This window comes from Phasianus colchicus, chromosome 1, assembly GCF_987193195.1.
Source record: "Phasianus colchicus chromosome 1, bPhaCol1.hap1.1, whole genome shotgun sequence".
NCBI classification, from domain to species: Eukaryota; Metazoa; Chordata; class Aves; order Galliformes; family Phasianidae; genus Phasianus; species Phasianus colchicus.
Window position 1 is genome coordinate 40136357 of NC_143436.1, and position 26473 is coordinate 40162829.

The following is a 26473-nucleotide window of genomic DNA, read 5'->3' on the forward strand; positions in this document are numbered from 1 at the left end:
AATGAAATATGAACTCAAAAAGAAAATGCCCTTTCTTCATCTCTGTAAATGCAGTTTAGATGAGTGCTTAAATGTTCGCTCATCTAAAGGAAGTGAGAAAAGTATGATTAAGGGGGTTCCTTTTTAGTACTATATAAAATCATGCAGGTTAGTACGACAGCATGAGCAGTACATTAGCTTTTACACAAATGAAGTTTGATGAAGTTTCTAGAATTTTTTGAAGAAAAAGAGACAACTTTGCAAATATATTTTTAAATTGCTTTAAACCATACATGCATTTTTTTTGTTTGATTAATCCATGAGGGCAAGAAAGACATTTAGTTTTTGCTAGGCCTTTACAGTGGTTACTTCCCAAAGCCCTCCTGACTCAGTTTCTGAAGTGTAGCCCCTTTAGGTGTGCATCTCAACATAAAGAAACATTTCAAAGATCAGATCCCAGTCCTGAATTATGACTGATGCAAGCAGAGATTATGTACTAAGAAGACAGCTGCATGTCTCCTCTGGTACACTGTGCTGGAAATACATCAGTGAAGACAGAGGAAGTGTTTACATTAGTGCAGTGAGAGAGACAGGGAGAGAGAGAGGAAAAATACTGTTTCTGCTTCTTTGTCAGTATCCTTAAATATGTATATGCTTTATCTGTGCTAGTTTATCAGATCTGCTCACACATTTGCTGAATGAAACTCTCTACTGGCAACTATAAGATGTCATTTCAACAAAAATGAAAAAGAAGTTTTCTCATTGCCATTTCCAAAATTCAGTTTCCAGGAGCTTCCTAACAGAAGGCTGAAGTCATGTTCTGCCTTTTCTTCTATTGAGACAAGTTCCCAGTACCCTTCTTTAGGTAACAGAGATAAATATAGCCTTGTTGCTGACTGCTATTGACATGCCAGCATTCAGTTATTCTCATCTTTCATGCATGTCAGGAGAGTCAGATGAATCTCGATTCTTTCCAAAAATTTTATCCCCCACTTTCATTCCATGACCCTATTGGTAGAAAAGCCAACATCTGGAGCTTGCTCCAGCCTGCCAGCACAGACCCCTCTGTCTTCGAGTTGGCAGTAGAGCACCCTGATTACCTGCTGACAAGGTGGAAAACTGAAGATCAGAAATGCTGCTTCCCCCTGACTCTGTTCCTCCCAACTCAGTAAAGATATCCCTATGTGGTGGACGGTGGAATTTATCTGGGTTTAATTCCTAGCCACTGTTGTGCTTTTATTTATTAGCTGCTGAAGTCAACACAGCAAGTGTTTTTGTCTTCACAAGGGTCTTCTGTATGATGATAAAGATCTCTTTACATCTTATTTGGAAAAAAAAATAGAAGAACAATTGAGGTTTTCAGGCATATTATTGTAAAGTGCATTTATCACTTCTGTGGAACTTGAAGAGGAAGACAAGGCTGGGTATGAGTGAGCTATCTACACAATTCAGTTTGTTTAGGACAGCTGAAGTGCTCGACAACTGTTTTGCAAGGCTAAAGGTAAGAGGAATCTGAGAAATCTCTCATAACAACATGATTGTTTTTATGCTAAAATCTGTTTCTTCTGCATTATAGAAGTGCTGTTGAGTAAGATGGCTGCTTCTCTCAGCTGATGCATGTCAGTAATACAATGCAATAGCAAAACAGCAATAAAGAGGGAACATCTCCTGACATTTTGTAGTCATTAGTCCAGGAATTTTATCTCGTAGGAGAAAATTCGGATTTTTTTCTGTTATTGTTTATTATGCTTCATTTTTACTGCCTTGCAGAAGAATATGCAATTGCTCATTCCCCACTTGAATTCTTTTTGTTTCTACTAGGCTGTCCAAATTCACAGATATTTTTTACTGTCTTTAAATCAAAATAATTTATGCGTGGGGCTTTCTTGTTGCATCCCATCACATTAGATATTAATGTTATAAATGAATAGTAAAATAAATAATGCTCATTAAGGAAAGACACAAACAGAGCACAGATCACATAGCATCTGTCTAGTATGTATGCCAGTAGATACAAACTTGTTTACTTGACTTTAAAATTCAAATATTATCTAACACAACTGACCAATGCCCAGAGAATAATATCTAGATTTTTTCTTGCAAAACATGCCTAAAAGGAAATCTGTCATAAGGAATCCCACCCACTGGAAAGCCGAGTTGTTTCCTACTTGTGAAGGCAGAATGATTTATTTGTAAGCTCTGTACTTGAGCTTTATCACAACATAATATCTCTCTGATCTAAGTTTGCTCAAAAACAAGTATCAATACAGATACATATTTTATAGATGTTCATGATATACTAGTAAGTTCTATCTTTTAAATAATGGCACACAAGGATTTCAGGATCCGAAGATAATCTCTGCAGCTCAGCAGCACCTCAGTAGGAATTGCTTCCGGTCAGAGAAATAAGGGTTTTGTTTAATCTCTGCTATCAGACCTGCTTTGTGGTACTTTTTTTTTCTTCTGATTCCTGGTGGTATCATAGACCACTTCATACATATGGGACTGTGGGTTAAATCCACCTTTCCAATGGAAAGAATATGATAATGTCTCCATTTAGCCCTATTGATATAGCATCTTAATTTCTGTTTGAGTCCCTCCAGAAGTCTGTGCAGTACAGCTGGCTCCAGTGCCGTTATCATTATCATATTGTTGTGAGGGGCTGTGTTTCTGCAGCAGGTTCCAGGAAGCTGCTGGAGTACTCAGCTATATCAGTTGTTTCCCATCAGCAATCTATCACATGCTTGTCAACATTTGAAGGATGCTAAAAGTGTTGATTATGCAAGATGATGGGTTTTTTAAGTTCAGAAGCCCTGGCTATGTGGGATGTGAAGAAATGCTTATGTAACAATCTGACAGCATCAGCAAGTCTTGCACTGCAGATTGTTTCAGCTGGTTGGGAGCTGAGTTAATTCAGGCTGCTCCCTCATGGCTAAAAAAAAAATGGAGGCGAATGTTTAATTAAAAAGAAGCTGCACGATACTTAACCAAGTATTTGGGATTTCAGTCTGGAAAGCAAGGCCAGGTGGGAGTGGACGAATTTGTTTCTGGGAGAGGTTTCTTGCTGTTGTCATTAAGAGTCATTTTCACTGGGGCTAGGCAAGATTAAAGGGTATCAGATCATGTTCCTTCGTGGGTAGTAGAAGTTGAGGACTGGCTCAGACATTCCTGGAGACCATCCATAGTGCACTATTGCTGAAGGACATCAACTTCAGGAAGCTGCTGCCTGGCTTTGAATCAAAAAACATCACTTGACAAGAACAATCTTTCCATCAGGTCTGCTCATCCTTTGTGTCTGGTAGTAACAACAGAAGAGTGAGCCAGTGATTTCCTAAACTTACAAGTTCTTTCACCTTAAGTAGTCAAGAAATAGACCCAAGTGTGGGACAGATGTTGCTTTTGTCTAATCTGACCCTGGATTGCTTCTTTTTGATCAGGGTATGGATTCCTCTCACAGCAAAATGGAGCAGTCTAAGAGAATCCATCCCAAAGCACTGGCAATCATTTATATTTTTATAAATGAAAATTATTCAGACAAACATATCTTCCACATCCACCAGTGCATACTTTTCATTATGCAGCTAATATTTCTATGATATCTATAAAATGCCAGTTGCAGCAGTCTCTAGGAATTATGGCCCTCAAATGCAGATTCTATGAGGTAGAAGGGGACAAGGACTTCATAGCTTTTCAACTTTGAGTTCAGTTTTGCACTAATGGAATGTCCTGTCGCATTAAGAGTTGGCTACAGCTCAAGGCCAACAGTAGCCCTCTAGTAATTTAAAATACAGTTCTGTGAGCACAGAAATTATAGGGCATGATTTCATTTTAATTTCAGAGCGTGACTGGTTATTCTGGTATCTAAAAGAATACACACTTCAACTAAAACTTTTGTCCAGTCTGAACATCCATAATATCTCTTTCACACATGTATCTTCTGGTGTTTAATAAGAGGTCAGACCATGCTGCAGCTTTCACCTCACGGAGGGATACTTAGTAGGCTTTCTCAATTCTACCTGGCTGCCTACGTTCACACAGTAGGAATTAAATATCCTCGAAAGGCCTGTGAGCCTATCAAGTTTGATTGACACTGGCCAGTATACTAAAAGAGTATGGAAAGGGAACAGTCAATCACCAGTCTGGTACATGCACACGAAGAGGACAGGATGATCATCCACGCTGTGTTTCCTTGGGAACTCAAACGAACCAACAAACAAACAAATACTTTTGTTTTGTTGCAGATTCACAACCATGCTCTGGCAATTCATGTTTAAATCTGTTCTCATTTTCTTGCAGTGAGTCTGTTTCTCTCTTTGGAAAATGGAAATTAATACTTTTATTAAAACTGTACCAAATCTCTATATAGCTGTTCCAAAATCCTCTCTAGTTTTAATTCCTTTTTGTGTATAGGAGAGCCCAAATCTGAATAACCTAAATCATACACTGATTTTGGAAAACATTTCAGCTCCATTGGCTGCTGGCTTCATATTTCAGCACAGAACACAGTTCCTAAGCATTCCATCGCTGTGTATTTGCATACTAGTTTGCTTTCCGCAGAGCATTCACAGGAATGGCTAAAAAAAATGCTCTTTGACTTTTCTTGTTTACATTCTGTTTGCTGCATTTTCTCTTTGTTTACAGTTCTAGTGCATTTTAGTCCTGATAGGTTAAGTGGAAGACTCACATCATCTACGGTGCTGCTGTCTGATCTACCCAGTGCACACATCTTGCTTTTAGAAAAGCCCAGTCATTTTCACGAGCATTTTGAGGTACATTCAAATCTGTTTTGGCATTTGTCCAACCCTACATAATATCAAGCGGGGGACATCCTGTCTGAGAGAACAGATTGTTAGTTCAATTATATTCCTGAAATCAAGTTAAATTTCCATGAAATCTGCTTCAAACGTGAAGAACCCTAGGGGAATGTAATTTTTCTTTTGTTTGCTTGACTTATATTATAACAATCAGACATACTAAATGAGATGCATTGTATAAGAGTGTGTTGCGTTTGCAATTTATGGCTGTTATGTGTTTTAGAGAGTGAAACGTGAACTGAAAGTACTGCCATCTATAGACAGCAGAGGGTTATTGTACTCACAGCATGATGAGAAAGGTGGGGGAGCTTAGACTTTCTGTCTACTTTTTTTCTAATAATGTTGTATTCAACCAAAAAGAATATAGAAATACTCCAAGTTTCTTTTCAGTATGTTTAAATTTTATGGCACCGGCCTGTATGTCTCAAGCACGACACAGTAAATCCTTCAGTATTTTTGGGTTGGCCTTGGCTGCAAGCACTGACTCGAGACCATAATTAATTTGAGTGGACGGAGAGGTATATTTTCTTAGTCGGTACTATGCAAATAATAAGAATCGTAGTCTTACAGTAATACATATCATTTCGGTCCACTTTGTGGTGAAAGGACAGATGGTGCCATTTTTCTGGCAGAGATCCAAACATCCGTATGGTACAAATAGTGTTCTGCATTAATTCCAATGGTGTTTCATTGAAAGACATCATTCTGGTCATACGCAAAACTTTCATGCTCGGTTTTACATTTTGCCTTTGTTTTTCTCTGTTAATTTTTATTTATTCTCAAAAGTACAAAAGCCATCTTTCTCCATCTGTCAGTTTTATCCTTCCATATATAGTAAATGTTTATTTTCCTCACTCAAATTGCATACAGATTTTAAGAAGTGAAGAGTGGCAGAAACAGATTCTGCCATTCCAGATCAAACCAGTAAGATGGGTTACAAATTGTCTTACTGATTTTGATCAGGTGAAGTTTCTACTTCATCATTTACATACATTGTTTTGTATAAATGTATACACAACCACGGAATTCATAAAGGTGTGAGCTCATGCTGGACTACTCTTTGTTGACTGGATGTTTTTTCTGTTTTTGCATAAATGAACACCACCATTCATCTCTAGGAAACAAGAAATACTGCCCATCATTTTCTGTGGATTTTATTTCTTGTCAACAACCACTACACTGCAAATTTTTACATGGAATTAATAAAAAGGTCTCAATTGCACATATTCCTAAACAATCTGCAAGCCACATTAAAGAGAAAAATCACAGTGATTAGTGATTGTCTCACAAGTTAATCAGAATGAAAGAAAGAATGCATGTAAGAAACAGGAAATCACTTAATGACATAAACAGGTTAGCATGATAGTTAATCAGATATCATCATAAATAATGATACTCAGAGAAATGGAGAAAAAAAAGCAATAAATTTCAGTTAAAAGTATTTTAAAGAAATTACATTCAGTAAGGCAAAAAGTCTAGTTCATAAAAGGCATAGAGTTGCCATCTATGAATCACCAAAGACCAGACAAGCTAAGGTTGCATCATGGCTTTAAGAGTGGACATAAAACACTACCACCATAGAGCTGCGCAGGCTTTTCAATAGCCATACTAAATCCACTAAATCCAAAGTAGAGCTTGTCTTTTCCTCTCTAAAGTCCTGATAAGCTGAAGCACTGACATAGGTTCAGATGCATATTTTCAAGCTTTACATCATCACATTTGACAGCACAGAATATGCTGACATCAGATATCCAGATCTTCTCTTAGTCGTGAGCATGAAGCTCAGTAGATAACAAGCTAATAAATTAAAGGCAATGAAGGGCATGCAAGTCTTACTGAAATGACCAGGAGCCTTTGCTAACATTTTTATAGCAAACAGGGATGATTTGCTATAAAAATTGAGCTTCAGTGGTTCCTTGGAATTTGAGGTTTCTTAATTTTACAGAAATGTGTAGGCCAGTGATGCATCTTTACTCATCCTCTTGCTTGCACAAAAAAGTAGCATTTGATTCCTTATATGAGAGGTGATTTTAAGTAAACAAAAGGGATAGGCATATACAAGCAACTTCACATTTAGCTAGGGAAGAAAATTTCTGAGTAAAATAATTTTAAAAAGTGAATTCTAAAAACAAGACATTTGGCCACAATTGTTAAGTAATTTTTCTGTGTTGAGATGCAGAACTGGAGGTCAGATGGGATTTTCTGTACTTCTCTGAAAGGTGCTGAGCTATGTGCATTTGAAAATCTCACTCATATTGTGTCTTTAAATGCAAAAACCAACATTTACCAGTTGTTCACTGTGACCAAATATTGAGAGTTAGCAGCTCGGGGCCAAGCCTTGATAAACTGAAAAGAAGGCTGGTTTTTCAGTCATACTAAAACAAAACTGCAAAGCTGTTACTTTTTTATGATTAATTAGATGACAAGATCAAAGAATATTTTCTAGTACTTGAGGCTTCACAGCTATTTCAGGGCTTAAGCGACTGTTTACCTGGGTCTATTAGATGTGCAGGCAGTAGAGAAATAACAGAGTGCATATCAATTTGACCATCCATCAGATTACTTGGACAGCCAATCCTGAATAGGAGAGCTCAGAAGAAAAATGTCCACGTTGCTTACTCTCTTTAGCTCTTTTGTCCAAAAGCTAATAAAAATATTATTTAAAGGAGAGTAAGTACTCTTGCCTTTCTAAGGCATCAAAATGAAACCAAAAGAGAAAATTTTCAACTTTATTTGTCTTAGAAATATCTCTGGAATTTCTCAGGGAGTCTCTATGCACTAATATTCCCTGTAGCTCTGCAACTGCAGTTGTATAAGGTGGGTGGCATGGGAGCGTGACTAATCTAGTAGTAATTTGAGCTCTAAACTGTCTGGGAAAACGTAGGATCTGTTTCTTGCTTTGTGGGGGATCTTTAACTCATAACTTCTTACTGTAAAATACTTGCATGAACCTAGCAAAGTAAAATCCTATCAACTATAGATCTTCGTATCTCTTCATCCTTCAAAGTGGATTTAAATCACCATCTTAATTGGTGATTTAAAACATTTCTCAGTCTTAGTGGTTTCAAGACATTTCCTTACAGATGTCTTTCTTCTCTCAGGAACTTTTTTTTCTCTTGTGTCCCTTCCTCTACTTGTGTACAGATTTGAGAAAAGGATTCAATTTCCTAACCACCAACTAAGACTACAGTCTGGTGGATAGGAAATGGTCAGAGAAGGTAGAGGACTGAATTCCTTTGCATTGAGTAGGGATGCTATCAGGGCTCCTGATTCCCTAATGCGGGTTCTGCTCATGAAAATCCAGTTCTCAGAACCACCTCATTTCCACAGGCAATTACATATTTTACCAAGCATGTGAAGGCTTTGCAGTCTGTAAAGGTCGGTCATAAGCTCTCAGTCTGTCTCTGTGCAAAGCATGAGCTGAGCATGCTAATCAGAGCATGTCCCAGGGGGATCTATATGCCATTTTCCATAACCCTAAACATTTCAGGATAGTGAGAGCATCTCCAAATTGCATCACCAAGCAGTTCTGTTCCGTGGGAGGTACCATACTGGAGGGTCGGACACTTAGGAAAAAAAGAAATATTATATCAGAAAGCACTGATAACTATGTCCTTTCCCATGTATGCATAAGGTATTTTTACATATACTCTTCTTAGTACCAAAGGTATACCAGTGTTGTTCTTTGCTAGTAAGTTGTTGTTTGACCATAGAGAAGGTATTTGTCTAGGCTTGACCTTGAAGAGCATTTCTTTATGCCTTTTTTTTTTTTTTTTTACTGATACCATCTCCAATGTGGGACAGGATTGCCTCTTAGCATATAGAGCAAATTTCTAACTGAAAGGGGCCTCTGAGTGCTACTGTAGCAGTAGTAACAGTAATAAAAGTCTTGAATTTCATAAGTAAATTCACTGCTTCTATTATCTAGAGCTCTGAGATTCTCCCAGCTTCTTCAGTCTGTATGCACATCCCTGAGATTACATGGCCTATGAACCTACATATACCTTGTATCATGACTGTATTTAATTAAGATATCCAGTCAGTCTGATTATGCTAAATAACCCAAAAAGCATTACGTAGCAGAATTTTAGATATTACTCTTCCTTGCCATCACATGAACATGAATCAGGAACATAACGGATGAACAGGAATGATAAGCACCCCTTATGAAATGTGTGGAATTGGGTATTTTATCAGGGAGTTAACTTTTTTGCATTCACTGTTCATGATACACAAGCCTGAGAACTATTAGCCCAACATAGTTTAAAAACTTACAGCTTTTGAAAATGTACTCTGTGTTGTTTTTTTTTTTTATATTCAGAAAAAATGAGATATATGATTCTCTAGTTCAAATTTGTAACAGATTTTTTTTTTTACTTATCTGTGTATTCAGTCTCACTGATTGAATGGAGGAGCATCTGTTGATTCCAAAGTAAATGTTGATACAGACGTAGATGAAACTGTCTCAAGTTCCATGTGAATCAGATAATTCTTATCAGATATCCTTGAAGATGATAAGAGGATCAATGCTGTCAGCAAGTGCAAAGCAGCACAAATATACAGCTTGGCAAAAAGGAGCTTAATTGTAATGCAAAAAGCATCTCCAAGCCTTAGCCATCCTGGGAGCATGTGTGCAAGAGTTTGACTGATTTGAATACAGGATTTCTGTTACAATAATTTCTGTCACGAACGAGACCCATAATGATTACTTGTCCCTATAGGGTAAATGGACCTGCTCATCATGCAGGTCTTTGTAGAGATAATACATACATACACCTGTTAGGAAGATTTAATAGTTGTGGCTGAAATACCAGGTCTGCAACTCAAGGGTTATGAAGGGACGGTTAAGCTTTAAAATCACTTGGAAGCAGCTGATTTTAAGTTGCCATGGCAAAGGATTTTCAGACAATGAGAAGCTTTTACATTAATATCTTTGTAAGCCTTGTTGTGATAGAATTGTCTCTGTGAAGAACAGTCTCTTACTTGCTCCTGCCAACACACACACCGATAAAATCATAAGGTAATTATATAGTGTTACAGTGATTCTTGTGTTTCTTCTCTGAGGGTTTTGCCACTGGTCTGGAGATTATGTCTCCCATGGCTTTTATAGCAGGGAACTGCAGTATTCAACATCTGGTTATCAAAAAATTGTCAAGATACCCCTTGCTTGCAAAAATGGTTATGTATGGAAATTGCATTGAATTTCAATTGCTTTAGTCTATTAATTCTGAGAAATAACTGAATAAAAGCTATCTGTTCTTTACTTGAAACAGAAAATACTCAATTGCATATTTTCTTTTATTTTTTTTGTTTGTTTGTTTGTTTGTTTTTAAATTTGTGGCTCTGGTGGCCTGAAAACTCACCTAGTATTTTGCTACCTGTATTTTACAGTTAGCCTCTGTGATCCTCCTGTCTTCCTCCTCAGTACCCAAAATACAGGTCTTAAAAAAGTGTGATCCATCTAAAATTAGGTTGAGACGAGAAAAGTGGCTTCTTGGTAGGGTAAAATTTGTGTAGTATTTTGCAGGGATTTATTCTGATTACCTCTGTGGAGGATAGGGTAATGGCTGCCCTTTGGAAAACAGTTTGGAGTTGTCCTGGTTGCTGCTGTTTAAAGTTATGTAGGCTCTTAAGGCTTCTGTCCTTCAGCTCAGGGCCAGAACTGGGAGGCACAGCCAGCTATGGCTGTTTGCTCGTGCGCACACAGCATCTCAATGCAGAAAGGAGCGAAGGCCGATACTGTTATTGCTATTTGTCTTTGCCAGCTCCCCAGAAAGCTGATGCAAATAGCATTGATATCACGCTGCATGCCTGGAAGCTGGAACACTTAATACCTATGTCCATTCCCCACCGCCTCCCTGAGGCTGGCTGAACTCCTGGGAGCTGAGATAAGTTTCCTGAGATGCATATTCCTGGGGAAAGGGAGAAGTTTCCAGGCCAGTAAGGGCTTTGGAGAAAGCAGCACTGAATCTGTTAACAGCACTGAATCTCTGACATTCACGCCTAGTAGCACTTTGTCATACTGAAATTTAATGGGCTTCAGGACATAAAGTGAGGTGTATTTGTTCTGACACACTTTTAATTAAGGTTTTTATCAAATGCTTTTTAATTTAATTTTTACTTGACGTTGACCATTCTTTGTTTGGGATTCGGCGGGTTTGGAAAGCTTTCAGATAGGGCTTAATTGGAGGCTTTTCAGTGTAATTATTAGTTGTGTATTACAGAGGGATGAAGCCAATTCTTTAAGTTAGTACAGTATAAATGCTTCATACACTGAGCCGCTATGCTAATGCTAATGCACAGAACTGGAATATGCATTACAGTGCATCATCTCCACTGTCTGTACTGCAACACAGACTATTTACCCAGTTTAGTGACAGCAGAGCACACAAGTGATTGGGCCTGACAATTCTCTGTGGGTATCATTAATTTACTGCTAGATTTTATTTACAGGAGGTACCCAAATGCTATAACAACATACAAAAAAAAAAAAAAAAAAAAAACCCAAACATTAACAGATTGATTGCATCACATTGATAGTTGGACTATTTCAAATTCATGCATTTAAGACTTGTGTTATTAGTTATGTGTAAGCATGGAGCAAACTGATGGACATGTATTGGAAACAATACTTCGTTCAGCAGCAGATGTTAGTTATTAATGAAAATTATTAGTTATTAGCCAAAATATCTAAACTGAATGAAATGAACAACCTCTGAAAGTTTTAGAGGTAACTGAAATTGTTCATAATCTTGATTATATATTTGAAGGTTATAAACATATAATAGCTCAACGTTAGAATGGCAAAACTTCTTCAAAAGATCCGAGGAAAACAAAAGGTGAAATAGAGGATGTTGAATGGTGGGTGGGGATAGGCTCAGTTTGTGTAACAAGATAAGTTTGAAAGTGAAATACAAAATGGCAGGAAAACCAAAGAACAACTGCATTGCAACTTTCATATATTCACAGTTCTTCCAAAAAGCTGAAAGGGTAATTTAAAGCAGCAATGAAGACCTATTCACCTAGCATAGGAACACAGCAGGGCTTAAATTCTGCAATCTTTCTCCTATCATGCCATTGAAAATATGCTCACCACAAGACCAAAGCACTGGTATCTCCTTCCTATCTGTTTTCACACTGTGGACAGAAAATGTCCCAACCATAGGATGAACGTTGTAGTCAGGCAATACAAGAAGCCTTGTAGACTTGCAGGATCACTACTAGCAAGAGGGATGGCATGAACTTCTGCAGCCTTTGCCCAACTCCCTTTCCCACAGAGGACACAGATATGAGGACCTTGTGGAAGCTGCAGTCCGGACACTCCTCTGACTGCAGGATGGCTTTCTATCTTTCCAGTTGATTTTGTTCCACAAAGACTGGTCTAAAGACTTGGGCTGGATTGAGCTGGAAGCACTGGAGCTGTTACTGATATGAATATGCAAGATGGCCATTTATTTGGGGTAGGAAGTACTTTGTTTAGATAACTATAACGTTTTAAGAGCAGATAACATCACTACTTTTTTAAATTGTGTGAATTGGGTTTGCTTTTTCCTGAGAAATCAGTTGCAATCCTGTCTCTTTGATATAGAAAAGGAACAGCAATTTCTAATGAGTTGGTTCTCAGAGGTAGGAAATTTTGGATCCCATAGCAGTGGTAAAGATACGAAACAGGCATCTAGCAAACTGACAAGAAAATATTCTTCAAAGACATTTCAATAGGACAAATGCTGCTGAATTGCACTAGATTTACATAGGTTGCTCTGAAAGTAATGCCTCCTATTTATTTCCATGGAAACTACAACAAATACAAAGAGGACAGTAATACATTTGACAGAGAAAAGTCTCAGATTCGAAAGTCTGTTTTTCAGCATTGTCACCACCATTAGCTATGCATTTTCACCCGTGATGAACAAGAGCCTGCATGCCACGCTCGTAAAAATCTTCATGGCTGTCTGGAATGTGGCTTGTCTTTCATGCTGCAGTCACCATTACTGACACACACCACCCACTTTCTCACTGCTCACGTCCACCCTTTGGTATTCATAAACATTCAGCAAGTCGGGCTGGTTTTTTTGCAAGGAGGAATTTAGTGACACACCTTTGCTTCATACACACCTCCATGTCAGCTGCCATTCTATCAGGCTGCCCCTCTGCTGCCATCTGTCACACAGCAACAACATCATGTAATGGAATATTGGTGGGAAGGTTCAACCTGTACTGCCATACCGCCACCATCTGCCCCTGACATTATGGGCTAGCATAATAAAACAGGAGGCATTACTTTCAGAGCAGCCCTCATATAGGAAACCAGCCCTGCTGAGGCAGTGTTTTGGTTCACCATGCCTCTCCGAGGATACATAGGAAATAGGGATAATCCTGTAATGCTGCTCATCTAATGTTTTAAATGACCTATCATGTCATGTGTGAGTTTTTTTGGAACGTGTACTTTACAGCATACTCCTTGTTACTGTAGTAACAGGTGTGAAAGTAAAAGAGTGAGTATGGTAGAAAAATAATCCAAGAGGAACGACAACTGGAATTCATCATCATGACAAATGAAGATGTGAGGAGAGAGATGGGTCCCAGTTTGCTACTGTCAGTGATTTGGTCAATATAATACAATGCGCAGCTATTTATGTAGTAAATAAAAACCCGTAAGTGCTGCTTTTCATTACTATGCAAATCCCCTGTGTGGGAGTAGTGCTCCTGCAGGAGTGTGAACAACACTGAACAGGTGTTGTTCTCCCCCACTCCCACGCTGTTTCCAAACCTGAATAATTTGTGGTTCTTATAACCAAGACAGCCTGGAAGAAGTGAATAAACATTCCCTCCGTATAACATGAAAACAGCATTCAGAATCGTTTATGGCCAACCTGACAAGGCATATGCACGTGTATGGAATATGTATATGTATACATAGGATTACTAAACACGGATGCAGAGGTTTTTTATAAATCAGAGTTTTTCAGTCTTAAAGTCTAGATGGTATCTCAGCAAAAAAAACTGGAAATTTCTAAATTAGGATTAAAAATGAAATAAAAGGAAGACTGTAACCATATTACCCAAGTGCTATAAGGTTTGTATCATACTTTGCAGTATAGTTAGAAATCTGCAGTATTTCACTGGTCCATGGATGCTTGGGAGTCATTATTTGGAAGGAAAAAAAAAAATCACATCCATGCCCCTGTAATTGGTATCATACCATACCATTATCCAACAAAAAAAATATGGTTCCACATGGTGGCTTCTTGTGTGGTAAACAACATGATTGGATTGCAATTAGGGAAAATGAAACAGCTCTGTAGCTCAGTATATTGTTAAGTGTATGGTAGAAACCTGCTGCTTTCTCTGAGCAACAGCAGCTTGCAGCTGGCAGGAATTGTGGCTGATTGCAGGTATTGTTCAGGGTGCTATGGGGACTGTGCTCTGTGGCAGTGTGCAGGCTGCATTCTTTGGTAGCTGAACACTTCCACAGTGACACCTCTACACGTAGCTGTAGCTGACAGTGGTTTCCCTGCTCAAAAGGGCTAAATAGTAAGCATTTTATTCAGTGGTCAATTCTATCATTCCTAATTCCAGTAATTGCAAATGCTTTCTCATTTATTTTGGCTAGAGGCAGCATGCTTACAAAAAAAAAAAAAAACAAACACAAACCATTTTTAATGCTTTTACATATTTTCCTCCTCTTCGCATTTTTATGTATCCTCCAATAAGGATGGCAGTTTATACACAATTCAGTTGTTCTGGATGAATTCTTATCACTTTAAAAGTTCCTTGTAAGTGAAAGAATGAAAACAAGTTTTTGTATAAATGTACTTCGATGTTGAATAACTCTATATCCATCTTTTGTGCTGCTAATTTAACACACATTACCATACCATCACAGAATTGGAAAAGCAACAAACATTTTTATCACACCCATTCTGTTTTCATGGTATGTGTGAAGGAAATGTGTAACTTCTTATCTCATAGACTTCAATAGCACTCTCCTGTCATAGACACATTATTTTTCTTGCTTTGTTTTTATAGAAGGTGTTTAATAGCACAATTCTGAAATATTGCTTGGTTGTTCTCCTTTTACAACTTATTATTATTCTCAAAGAGTTATTTATGGAAAGTTTGAAATACCAACATTGCATTGCATACCTAACTTGGACTAAGCTCAGCACTGCTCTGAGGGCTTCTAATAGGCCTTAGCCCAGGACTGCAAAATAAACACATCTCATCTTCATTATACAGAAAATAAAGTCTGCAATGCAATAGCAATTGAGACTATCCTGACAGTTTTGCCTATAATTCTTTAATACAGCCATCATGTTGTTTCTGTTTATTTGCGCACAGTAGTCTTGGTCATGGATCAGGATCCAACTCTGCTGAACTGTGTAAAGAAACAGTTGATGATGGTAAGCTAGCAGTGTTCTGTACACTAGCCTCCAGCAGGGAGTAATTTCTGACTTTCATGTCATGTAAATATTGCCATGCTAATTGAAGGATCTATCGGATGACAGTTTTGGCAGAAAGAAAGAGGATAACATACCTCAAATTGTTCTTTCTGCCTATTACTTACTGAAGTAAATTACCAAACTAAGTAATAAACTGCTGTTTCACTCATGGCAGAGCGCTGCTAACTACTAGATTGTATTAATTCCATCACTCAATAAAAGATTGAATACTGTTGAATATTTTCAGAGAAATTATTTAAATTGATATTCTGAGAGTAGCCTGTGAGATGGAAGAGAATTGGTACATACATAAAAACGTTCATAGTCTTAAGCTGTGTTTGTATTGCTGGCTGTTTGGGGCAGAGATCATCCATTATTCTGATCGTATGTGCATAGAAAATGAAACCTATTAAAAGAAACTTGATAGAAATGTCTTTTTCATATGTGAATGACTAAAGCTAAAATATATGCAGTCCCTTTCTAGAATTGCATTCGTCTCAAAATGAGCCTCCAAGCAGATTTCTGAACGCCATTTGAAAAGAGCATTGTTCAAGCTTATCATGTACCACAAAAGAATCTTGAAAATAAGGAAAAAACATTTTTTTAGTCCTGAATAAGGAATACTTGAGAGCTTAGGGCTGTAATTTGAACAGGAAAAAAAACAGAAGACAATTCACAGTCATTTGTTCTAATACATATATCAAGAAGATGGCCATCAGCTAAAATGGGCTCCTTTCATTACATTCTGCATACATTGGTAAGACTTCCAAGAAAAGAGAAAGGCATCCTCTTGGAGAATTACTACAATTTTTACTTGACCTCTGAGTATAGAGAATAAGAATTTCCTATTATGACACGACTAAGAGAAATGAGATTAGAAAATAGCTGAAGATTCCTTTTGTTCAGGCTGCGCTGCTTGTTGTGCCAAGCAGATTCTAGGCCGTCCTCCTGGGACTGCAAAACATGTGAGAAAATACCAGGCAGCAAGATGAGGCTATACATATGGCAGTTAGCTGAAGCTAGGAACAGAATAACAGAGCACAAGAATGTCTGAGGTAACAACAGTCTTTGAATTAATGTGCTCTAGCATTGAGATCTTTCAGGAACTAACAAGTATCTTAACCATTCTGAAAAGGCTGTCATACTCTGCCCCACTTAGGCATTAATAAAACAGCTATGGAGATGCTCATTTTGCTGTAATCAAAATATTTTTGAGATACAGAAAAGAGCCACTAGGTCGCCTTTTGAATATTATGGTAAAACTCGATTTCAGCATTGTTAAGTATTCAAATTGAAAAGAAATGAAACATAAGGTTCTCAGAGCATATTAAATTAATTTAGCATTTCATGATCTTAGTCAAATGAACATTATTCTTACGGAATATGTGCTAAGAAAATGAGGAGTTTATGAAAGTTAGTAATGTATTAACAGATTCCCTCACACACAAAGATGTGATGCCATAAAAATTCCAAAACACACCTATAAGTAAATTAGGTCAGAGTCTCTTTCTCTGTGCACTTACATCTTGCATACTGAAAAAAAAAGATGTATATCCATAGGTTGTATCTTTCTGGAAATCAGTCAGCTTTAGACCTAGGCAGACTTCTTATAGACTGGAGGGTGATGCTGTCAGGGTGTGAGGAGTGTTTGCAGCATCTATCATGCCTAGTATGCATGAGCAGTAGATTACAAAAAAAAAAAAAAAAAGAGGTTACAGTCAACAGTAAATACTTATCCAGTGCAAGATAATAGCAGGGATTTCAGATACCAGAAAGGAACGTGGACTATCCTCAAGAAATAAAGAGAGAATAAGTAAAAAGTTATTCACATATGAATGAAGACAGTGCATTCATAGCGTATATTTTGTTGATGGTCAGATCTGAACTAGGCAAATTCTCATGAGGAAAAAGTCAGTTTTCATCTCCCACCAGTCCTTGAATTGCACTTCAGATTGCAAGATGAAAAATCATTATTAGGGAATTGGTGTAGGGTTGAGCATGAGCCTGATTTTCTAGTTCAACAAACGACTTGTTCAATCATGTAGCTGATGTAAAGAGCAACCAAATTGTAAAGGCACGACTGTACGCCCATTCAGCACAGGTGTAAATAATTTAGCAAGATGCAAAGCAGTAAGATCAGCTCTAATTTAATGTAATCCTGTTATTTTGAACAACTGGGCACACTGTGTTGCTTGTTTACACATCATTCCCGATATTTAAGGTATTGAATGGTGTGTTAGGGCTGACTTTTCAAGCTTCTATAAGTATGCCTTTTCACATGCTGGTCTCAGTATGTCTGGTGGATCCGACTATTGATCTGAATTGAAACAGGCAGACTGATATGAATAAAAATTGAGATGTCACAAGTGCATATATCAAAGAGGAAAATATTATCATTGGTTTTGCTCAGATTAGGAAGCTGAGAGCACAAAAATAAAAGAGAGCAAAAACATTAGAGGAAAACAAGAGAGAGTGTGTCAGAATTATCTTGCAGTAGCAGGAGGTTGTTCAGGTCTGGTGGCTATACTATGCTACAGTAACTGGAGCAGTGCCCCCATTGTGATTCATTATCACTATATAGCACTATTGGAATTAATAATAATGAAAGACAATCATAAACTGATGATAGCAATTGTGATGTTCCCACATGGCTTTATAACTAAGCAGCTAAATAATTGTTTTTGTGGAGATATTTCCATTATGAAGAAAACCAAGGTAACCTTTACAGATAAGTGGTTACGTAATTTTATCTGGTAGGGCATTATCAGCCCAATTCTCTGCTTATCTGAACAGATAAAATTTCTCCAAAGATGGCGATGTTCCCATTTATTCTGTCAGGGAGCTCTGCACAATTTTAAATTATCTGATGTAGTTTGAAGTGCCTTTTTGTCTTTGCTTCATTAGAATCAGTTTCTCACTCTTCTCTCACTGGGGTTGCTTCAAAGGCAGTTTGGGGCAGCACAGTTGTTTTTTTGTGGCATGGAGACTGCCAGGGAATTGAGTCTGCAGTGGGGAGTTAGCAGGGTGCTGGTTAGCATCTGAATACACAACACAACGTTCTCGCCTTAGGAGTGAGCACACAATTTTCACTCATCCCCAGTCTTCGTCTATTCAGCACTAGCTGGAGAACTGTGCTTCCATGACTAGAAAAGCTATAACTGTGCCCTTTCTTTAAGTGTGTCATACAGAGATGTTAGACAAACAAAAATTCCACCTACTCACCTCTCACAGACTCCTCGGAGCTCACCCAGGTTTGTTCTGCTGTTATTCTGCAGTCTGCAACAGACTCGGCCAATTCTTGTTTCTTAGTTTATCCAAGGTTTTGTATGCAGTATTTTTAATTGCTAGTAAATCCAATCTGGGATGTCTTGTTGGTGCAAAACACAGACTTACTTTATCATGCCAGCAGAAGATAGTTAAACACTGCCTAAGGAAAAGAAATTTCTGTATCCATTATAGTGAAGAGTAGCATGAAAAAAATAAAGTGTTTGCAGTGAAGCTTTTAGGAAATAAAGACAACAGTTTAGTTGTTGCTCCTCTGAGTTCCTCAAAACTTGACTTACAGGTACCAAAGCATCTAATCATTGGAACAAGTGCAGCCAGGAGGATTTTCAAAGTCAGCATTTGGAGAGCGTAAACTTCATTTGGAGTAGGGAATCAGATCTCCTCCTTCATAGGGGAGTACTCTTGGATAGGTACTAGAGATTAACTGTACCCAAATTATTCTTCTAGATAACTGAATATTCATTGAAGGGGAGGGGGATTTCAACTGCTTTCAGTCACCTTCCAGAGACATTTAACCACTGTGTTCAGTGCTCCTTCCCCACCTCTGCTTTCTCTCTCACTCTGTTTATCATAAGAAAAGGCAAAATAGATTATGACACCCATCTCCACAGCCCCTTTTATTTAAGCTGTTGAAAAAATGATGCCAAGACTTGCTGGCTAACCTCTTGCAGTCTTTAAGTGTCACATTTGAATTCAGTCAGCTGGTTTTATTTATTCTAGGCCTGGATGTTAATGGGTTGCTATTCACTTCCAATTCTATTTGGTTAACTCTTCCAGGACTTAAATCAAGTTTTCATCTAGTTCTTTGGGAGGCTGATGAAACACCACAAAGACAGAGAAAACCTTTCCAGTCTTTCTTCTAATAGTTGTTTATGTTTTGAAAAGAAGTTACTGCAATGAACAGATGAAAGAAAGATGTTGTCTTTTCAAACAAAATTGAATATATTCAGTACTGTCACTGTAACAAGCTGAAGGTAAAAGCAGTTTATAATAGCTATAAGACTTCTATAAGGCATTACTTTACATAATGTAGCTCAACTGTATAATTGTTTCCAATTTCTGAATTTTTGTATTTGGCAATAGCTGTGTTACTGTACCATTTGCAATTCCTGACATGAAGTGGTGAGTGCCAAATCATTAGCAAATGCTACCAGATGAGCTGAAGCTTCCAGAGTTAATTTTATATAAACACACACATACAGGTTTGAGAGACTTGCAGCTATTGTCAGGTCTTAGAGGTCATTGGGCTTTATAAGTTCTATCAGAGCACCTCAGAGCAGCGCGGGGACTTCATAATGTAGGCAATAAGAGTCATCCTGAGAGATACAAACTCAATGCAGTAATCATTTGATGAAATAGTGCACGTGTATGCTAAAGACCACATTGGCTGCTTAATGTGTTCCTGATTTACTTTAAATGTATGAATAAGATCTGATCAAGAATAAACAAGGTACCTTGTGCAATGAACTGTGGGGGGAAATTTCTTGATTCAGTTGTAGGCAACTGTCAGTAGAAGTTCGATGCCCTGTGCTATAAACCAAGAAAATGAAGTTATATTTAATCTACCCTCAAATTCACTTTCAGAGGTGAATCTGGTTGCACAGTGTAAACAGATAGGAGATGGTCACCATTTATAGTCAGGACATCAATAGAAAGCAGGAGAAACATGGCTAAGCTGATCCAAACCTTCAACAGACTGGGGCAAGGAAATCTAGCGTTCTTAATTGAGCACAGTAAGCTGAAGAGATCCCATGAACAGCGTGCACTGGGATGAGGGATAATCAGGAATCTTTAGGATAACAGTTAAACAGTGAACTGTCTCTTTTCCCCCTTACCTCCCTTTCTGACTAGCAGAGAATTGATTCTGAGTAGGAGCGCAGCCCAGGTGCTGCTCTGCTTCTGTCTGATGGGAGCAGCTGCCCAAGGAGCCTCAAGGTAGGAGCAGTTGCTCTGTGGTATCCATTGTCCTTGCTTACCACCCTGCTTTCACACTCACCAGAGCTCCAGGTTGGGCCTTAACAAAACTAAATCAGAAGAAACAGGCACCACCTGAGAATTACATGGCACAGCCAGGTTGCTGTGGGAACTGTAGGGAGGTTTCTTTAGTCCAGCATTTCAAAACTCTACTTTTGTCTGATTAGTCTTCTGAATTGCTTTATTTTCTCCTCAGGAGGAAACCTAAATAGTAATTGACAAAGTAGCTTTCTATCACACTTCCAGCTGGAAGAGGGCTACAGGAAATTTAGTGATAAATGTTTTCCCAACAGTAAATACAGTTGTAACATTGACTGCAGCAGCTAGACAAATATTTACCAAAATTGTGAGAACACCTGTGTGGGTGAATTCCTGCTGACCCAACAGTGAGTAACCAGTGTAGCTCTGGTTGTTTTTCTTTGCACACGTTAACACTTCGCCTGGTTCTGTGTGGGCATCAGTTAGGGATGTCAGCATCCTACGTCAGAAGACACCAGGAGGAATTTTCTGAAGCCTTTTCTTTTGACTGATTCTGACTTCACTCTACTCTGAAAGAGTCCTGGGTGAAATGTCAGAAAAACTGCTGGGAAAAGGCCTTCCTAACTATGCTTTTAAAGCTTTTAGCACTGCATATTGATGGTGTCTGAAATGGAACTATGAGAAGATGTGAGAAAAAAAGGTCAGAAGGAGCTTAGTTTTATGGTACGTTGTTGATAATCAGAGGACAGTAGCATCAAAATTATTTCTCTCTGCTTAAAAATAAATGCATTTTAAGTAGTCATGAATGAATGATTCCTGACTTGAAGCTTTGGATTCTGTGCTTTCAGATCTTATTTCTAGCCACAAGGATTACAGATGTTATTTGAAATTAAAGTTGAGAAACAAAATCATCAAGAAATACACCATATATCTCAAGGATTGTAATAAAATCATAAGATTGGCAGTGGTGCAATATTTTTAAAGTTTGCATGCAGTTGATTTTGTAGCCTCACTTCTCTAGTGATACAGTGCTTACAGGAGCTGGTTGCTGGCTTGAATATCAATACCAGAGTTTTTCAGTACATTGTCTCTGGTCAGTAAATAGACCTTAGAATAATGTCCTGGTTCTGATCCCTACTGAAGTCAGATGCAAAAGCAGACCTACCTGCTAGAACCATAAGCAAAAAGAAAGGTATTAGAAGTGTATTTTATCTGTGTAAAAGTTACACATTTATATATAAAGACATATAATTTTAAATGACTTCCTAGATGGACTGTTACTCCAGTGCTTTATATCAGCTTATAGCTTGTGAATATCAAGATGCACCAGCAGTGCTGATTGGATGCTGGCAGGAGAGAAACTTCTGCAAACATTTTGCTGAAGACCCTTAACACTAAGATCAGCTGCACCTTGGACAAAGAGATGCAGAACAAGAAGCTGCCTTTCTCGCCAGTGAAGCGGCAATTTCTTTTTTTAAGTGCCTTTTCCTTCTGTTATACTGTACAGTCAACAAAAGTACAGTTGGAAATGTAGCATGGTTAGGATGGTTCTTTACAGGTGTCATAGTTGGAAAGATTACTGTGGTAAAAAAGAGACAGTCAAAGAGGAACTACTTACCCATATCCAAGGATCTAGGCTCACAGTAGAATGCTCCAAAAAGGAGGGACCTTCAGAAAGAGCTCCTTCCCTAGTGGTAGTCAACACTTAAATGGGGTCTAGGAGGGGTGGAGCATGCCTTCACATGTGCTCCCATGGCTGACCCAGTCCTTTCCTCAGGTGATTAATCAGTGGTTTAGGCCATGACTCAACAGTTCCCATACGTGTATGTATATATATATATATATATATATGTTTATGTATATATATACATTTTATTTTTTTTTTTAATAAAAAAGACCTTACAGTTGAAGCTAAAATTCTCCCCAAGCAACTTTCATCCTAGTGTATAAAGTGATCTAGAAAATGCAAAAACTTTTGGACTCTTGTAGCAATGTAGTAGAAAATATGTTGTTATTTCAAGTACCCCCAACAATTTTCCCCTAAAATGTGTTAGATTTCTGGATGATAGCATACTTTTTGACATGAGAATGCTTGCTTTCCTTCACCTACAAGGTCAGACATTTCTCAAAGCAAGCAAGTTTTAGCTAAAAGTTTACTGAGGTGCCTAATACAGTATTCTGGCCCAGTCAATAACTGTGAATGATAAAAGGTTTTCTCTCAGCCTTTGTGCTCTCTGGTTGCATTAGAGACTGAACGAAGATATATGAGATGACACAGCAGGCTTTTTAATCCTTTAGAAATGGTTGGCAAAGTCACCTCCTTACTTACAAAAAGTAAAATGTACGAAGTTGGGATATATGGCTATTTTGTAAATAAATGTCACATCTTCTTGTAATCTGCTATATTTTCATAGTTTGGCATTGGGTGAAGGACAGTCCTTTAACATGCTGGGACATGTTTATGGCCAGTTCAAAAGTTTATGAAACAAAGATATTGATAATTCCAGGAGAAGGAGAAAGATACTGAGCCTTTCAGAAGCTTCTGTGGGCTCTGCTTACAGCCCTGTCTCGAATTTACCATGGTTAGAGTGAGAGCAGTGTTGTGAGAAACAAACCTGAAATGCTCTGGTGCATTGGGGGAACTTGTGGGGAACTTGTTGTAGGCAGATTTGTACATCAGAGCTCATTTTGAAGCTTTAAAGGCACCTTAAGCCTCTATTTTGTGAAAATCTAATTGAGATACCAAACGTGTGCTGGAAAGGCTCAGAATATATCCCATCCATTCTTTCTATTTGATTTGAGGAATTTAGTTGATGGAATTTGTAGTGGTATAAACACTACTTTTTTTTTACTTTTTTTTTTTTTTCATTTTTTTCACTGCTTTTCTTTATGATCTGCAACTTTTGCTGCCAATGTGGTGTTGTTCCTCATAAACTAACTCTTAATTGGACAATATTCCTTATTACAGGAGATGTTCTAACTATATTGCAAAGGAGAACCAAATCAACTTGATACAAAGTTGAGTCTTCTGTAAATTCTCTGCCCTATATTCTGCCCTGCTCGTCTCTTTTCAATCAACAGTATAGATTCAAATCCCCCAATCAGGAATGGAAGGGAACAGGGCTTTAAAGCCTACCATCCCCTGTTCCTGCTGAATTCCTGCTCAGCACCCCAGCTAATTAGGAGAACCAAAACAAAACTGAGCAAACAGAACGCAACTTCCGTGCTCACTCCAGCTAAAAGAAGAAAAATGAACCCAGCAAGACTGTTGTAGGCTGTTATCTGACTGCATCCACTGGGTGCCACCACACTGCCGTTGAATCAGCCTGAACTCAGCTTTAACCGCAGGCTGTTCCCAGGCCCCAGGGTAGACGAGTGCTCAGTGGTCTGACACCCAGCATGTTTCTCATCTTCCTCCTGATTCACAAGTTGAGCTTTCAAGAGAGCGAGCTGGGAAAAAAAAAAAAAAAGTCAGTTTTGGTTATTATGGGGCAAAGGGAAATCCATACAAAGAGTTGGCCAGCAGCCAACTGTCAATTTCTGGTTTTCCTTCCTTTCGTGTTTTTGGAGTGGGTAGGTGTATCTGGCCACAATTCACAGTGTAATACATACAAGTTTTGTTTGCTAATGTCCATATATTTTGTAGCTGTTTGACTGACTAGGACTTGCTTTTGGAAAATCAGCACACGTGCAGCAGACAACAGCATGCAGCTACAAAGCCTGAGCAGGAAAGGAGAAGAAACAGTAATGAAATCAGTGTGCTGGAGGAGTGCTATGTAATTAGGAAACAGCAGCTTTTTTTCTTGTTTCTAAAGACATAGAAAGCCATGACTGCCATCCTATTTCTGCAGTCCCTCAGTCGTTGCTTATTTTTATACCATGACAACATTTTGGATGACAGAATGCTGCTGATTTCCTTCCTCTGAACAAATGCTAGACATACATACAATCTTCTTTTATACTGTTAACTTCTTCCACAAGCCATCTCTCTCAGAAGAGGTGGTGATATTTCCATGGGCAAAATAGGATTTCTGCTGCTGTCTTCATAACCTTTTGAATTAAATTCTGTGGGGTAATCACCTCATTCATTTTGATTGTGTAAGACAAGGGATGCATCAGGAGCCCCATGGCTATGGGTTAGAACAAGCTATGGATAAGAAGAGTTCATTATGCAATTTGCCTTCCCAAAATGTGTTACAATAGAAGTGAAATGTTTTACAACAGAAGCAAGTCTTTACCATACTTTCCTGGCTATATTCTTATTTGGCTTTGCCTTGTTTACACAGGATCTATTGATCTTGATCACATCCACATGGAATTGCATCCTTTCACCAACTGCAAAATGGATTAGATATTTTACAGACCCTCTCTATTATATGTTCTTCAGAATATGGCAGTACACACGTACTGTAGTACACAAGTGCAGTAGTGATTCCATGTTCTGCCTTCACACACAAATTGCTGAATCACCAGCAAAGCTTGTACTTTGAGTACAGTGGCTGATCCCTGGTATCGTGATGGCTGTCCAGCCCAAAATAACGTGTTAAAAACATTTGATGCTGATCACTGATATGTGTCTTAGTATTATTTCACTCCGTTGCAAAAAGAAATTTAAGGAAGAAGTTTTTCTCATATCTGGAAATCTACTTTCTTTCTACACTTCAGTAGGAAGTATGATAAAAGTCAAACAGAAAAAGAAGCTTCAAATCCTACTGCTTAGGATTCATTTTTTAATTATTATTTATTTTGTTTCCTGAATCACTTTGCTGTACTCACTTGGCTGGAAGGCAAATGCATTCCCTGTTGATTTATCCTACTCAGCCAGGGGCTTTTGCTGCTCTGTTTGATTCCTAATATGGTAGCAAAAGCCAATTTTGTGCGACTTCCAGAGGGCTCCTCTCAGCTTGGGGAATGCAGCGAGAAAGGAGCCCTGCAGAGATGAACGACGACAGTTGTTGAGCTAATACTAATAAAGAGCAGAAAATGGGCTTCCCCACATGTGCTAAAATTTCTGCTTTCACTACTCTCTAAATCACCACTTTTGTCTTACTTTATGGTAAGGCAACAAATTGTTTCCTGTTACCTAGCTGAACAGGCTTTCTTGTGGAAAACACCTACTCCATCACAGTGGAGTTTTTATTATACTGCTGTTTGGCTTGAAAGCATCGTGTCACAGTTTCAGTAGATTAATTATAAGACAGGAATAAAATGATGCGGATATAAAATAAAATAAACATAAGATTCTCCTCTTTGTTTTATTTTCCTTATAGATTTGATTCTGGACACTCAACTTGTCAATGCTCTGAAATACCTGCTGTCCATTATAGAAAGAAACCTATTTTCTATATATATATTTTTTTCATTTTAATAGTGTTCTACAGGTAACAGGCTGTCAAATTCACCAAATCTCAAAATGGCCTTTTCTGGTGATGTAGCAAAATCCAAAGGATTTTATTCCTCCATCAAGCAGGGTCTCTAAAACGTTAATATAGAATTGGAAATTAATTTCATTCCGAATACAGAACAATAGTGTGCAGTGACATTACTCTGTGATAAGCACTTGTTAAAGCTAAATCCTCCCTAAGCCCTGCAATTGTTTTCCTTTGTGCTAATGGTGAGCTAGCCGGAGGCACTCCCTCTCTCTCTCACAGTTTATCTCTTCTGAGGGTATCCCAAAGGCAAATTTATTGTTTGCTAAACCTGGCTTTTTTAATTAAAACCTCAATTCTCCTTAGGTCAGTCTTTTTAACATTTGTGATCTCCTTTTCCGAAGGGAGAATATTTTGTCTTTCTGAAATGCATGAACTTGCTTGCTAGTTGTTATTATTGCTATGTATGTGTAACAGAAGGAATTTTAACTATTTCTTATTATTGCTGTTGAGTGACTGCCTTGGCAGTCATTATTCACAGACGCACATAAAAGGCCTTTTGTCACATCGGTATTGACTATTTCAGAAAAGTGTTCAATAGGAGTTTGCAGAGGAAACCTGGAGCTAGAAG

General features: G+C 38.1%; 1 protein-coding gene and 1 long non-coding RNA gene across 3 annotated transcripts in view; one reads left to right on the forward strand and one right to left on the reverse strand.

The window, feature by feature from the left end:
• SYT1 (synaptotagmin 1) overlaps positions 1-26473 on the forward strand; it is a 337296-nt gene that overhangs the window by 294804 nt on the left and 16019 nt on the right. The gene's annotated exons all lie outside the window — the stretch shown is intronic.
• LOC149919521 (uncharacterized) lies at positions 15785-20526 on the reverse strand. Its single transcript, XR_016463630.1, has 3 exons — positions 19975-20526; positions 18458-18662; positions 15785-16768 (listed from the first exon to the last, which is right to left on the reverse strand). It is a non-coding gene; the product is annotated as an uncharacterized LOC149919521 (long non-coding RNA).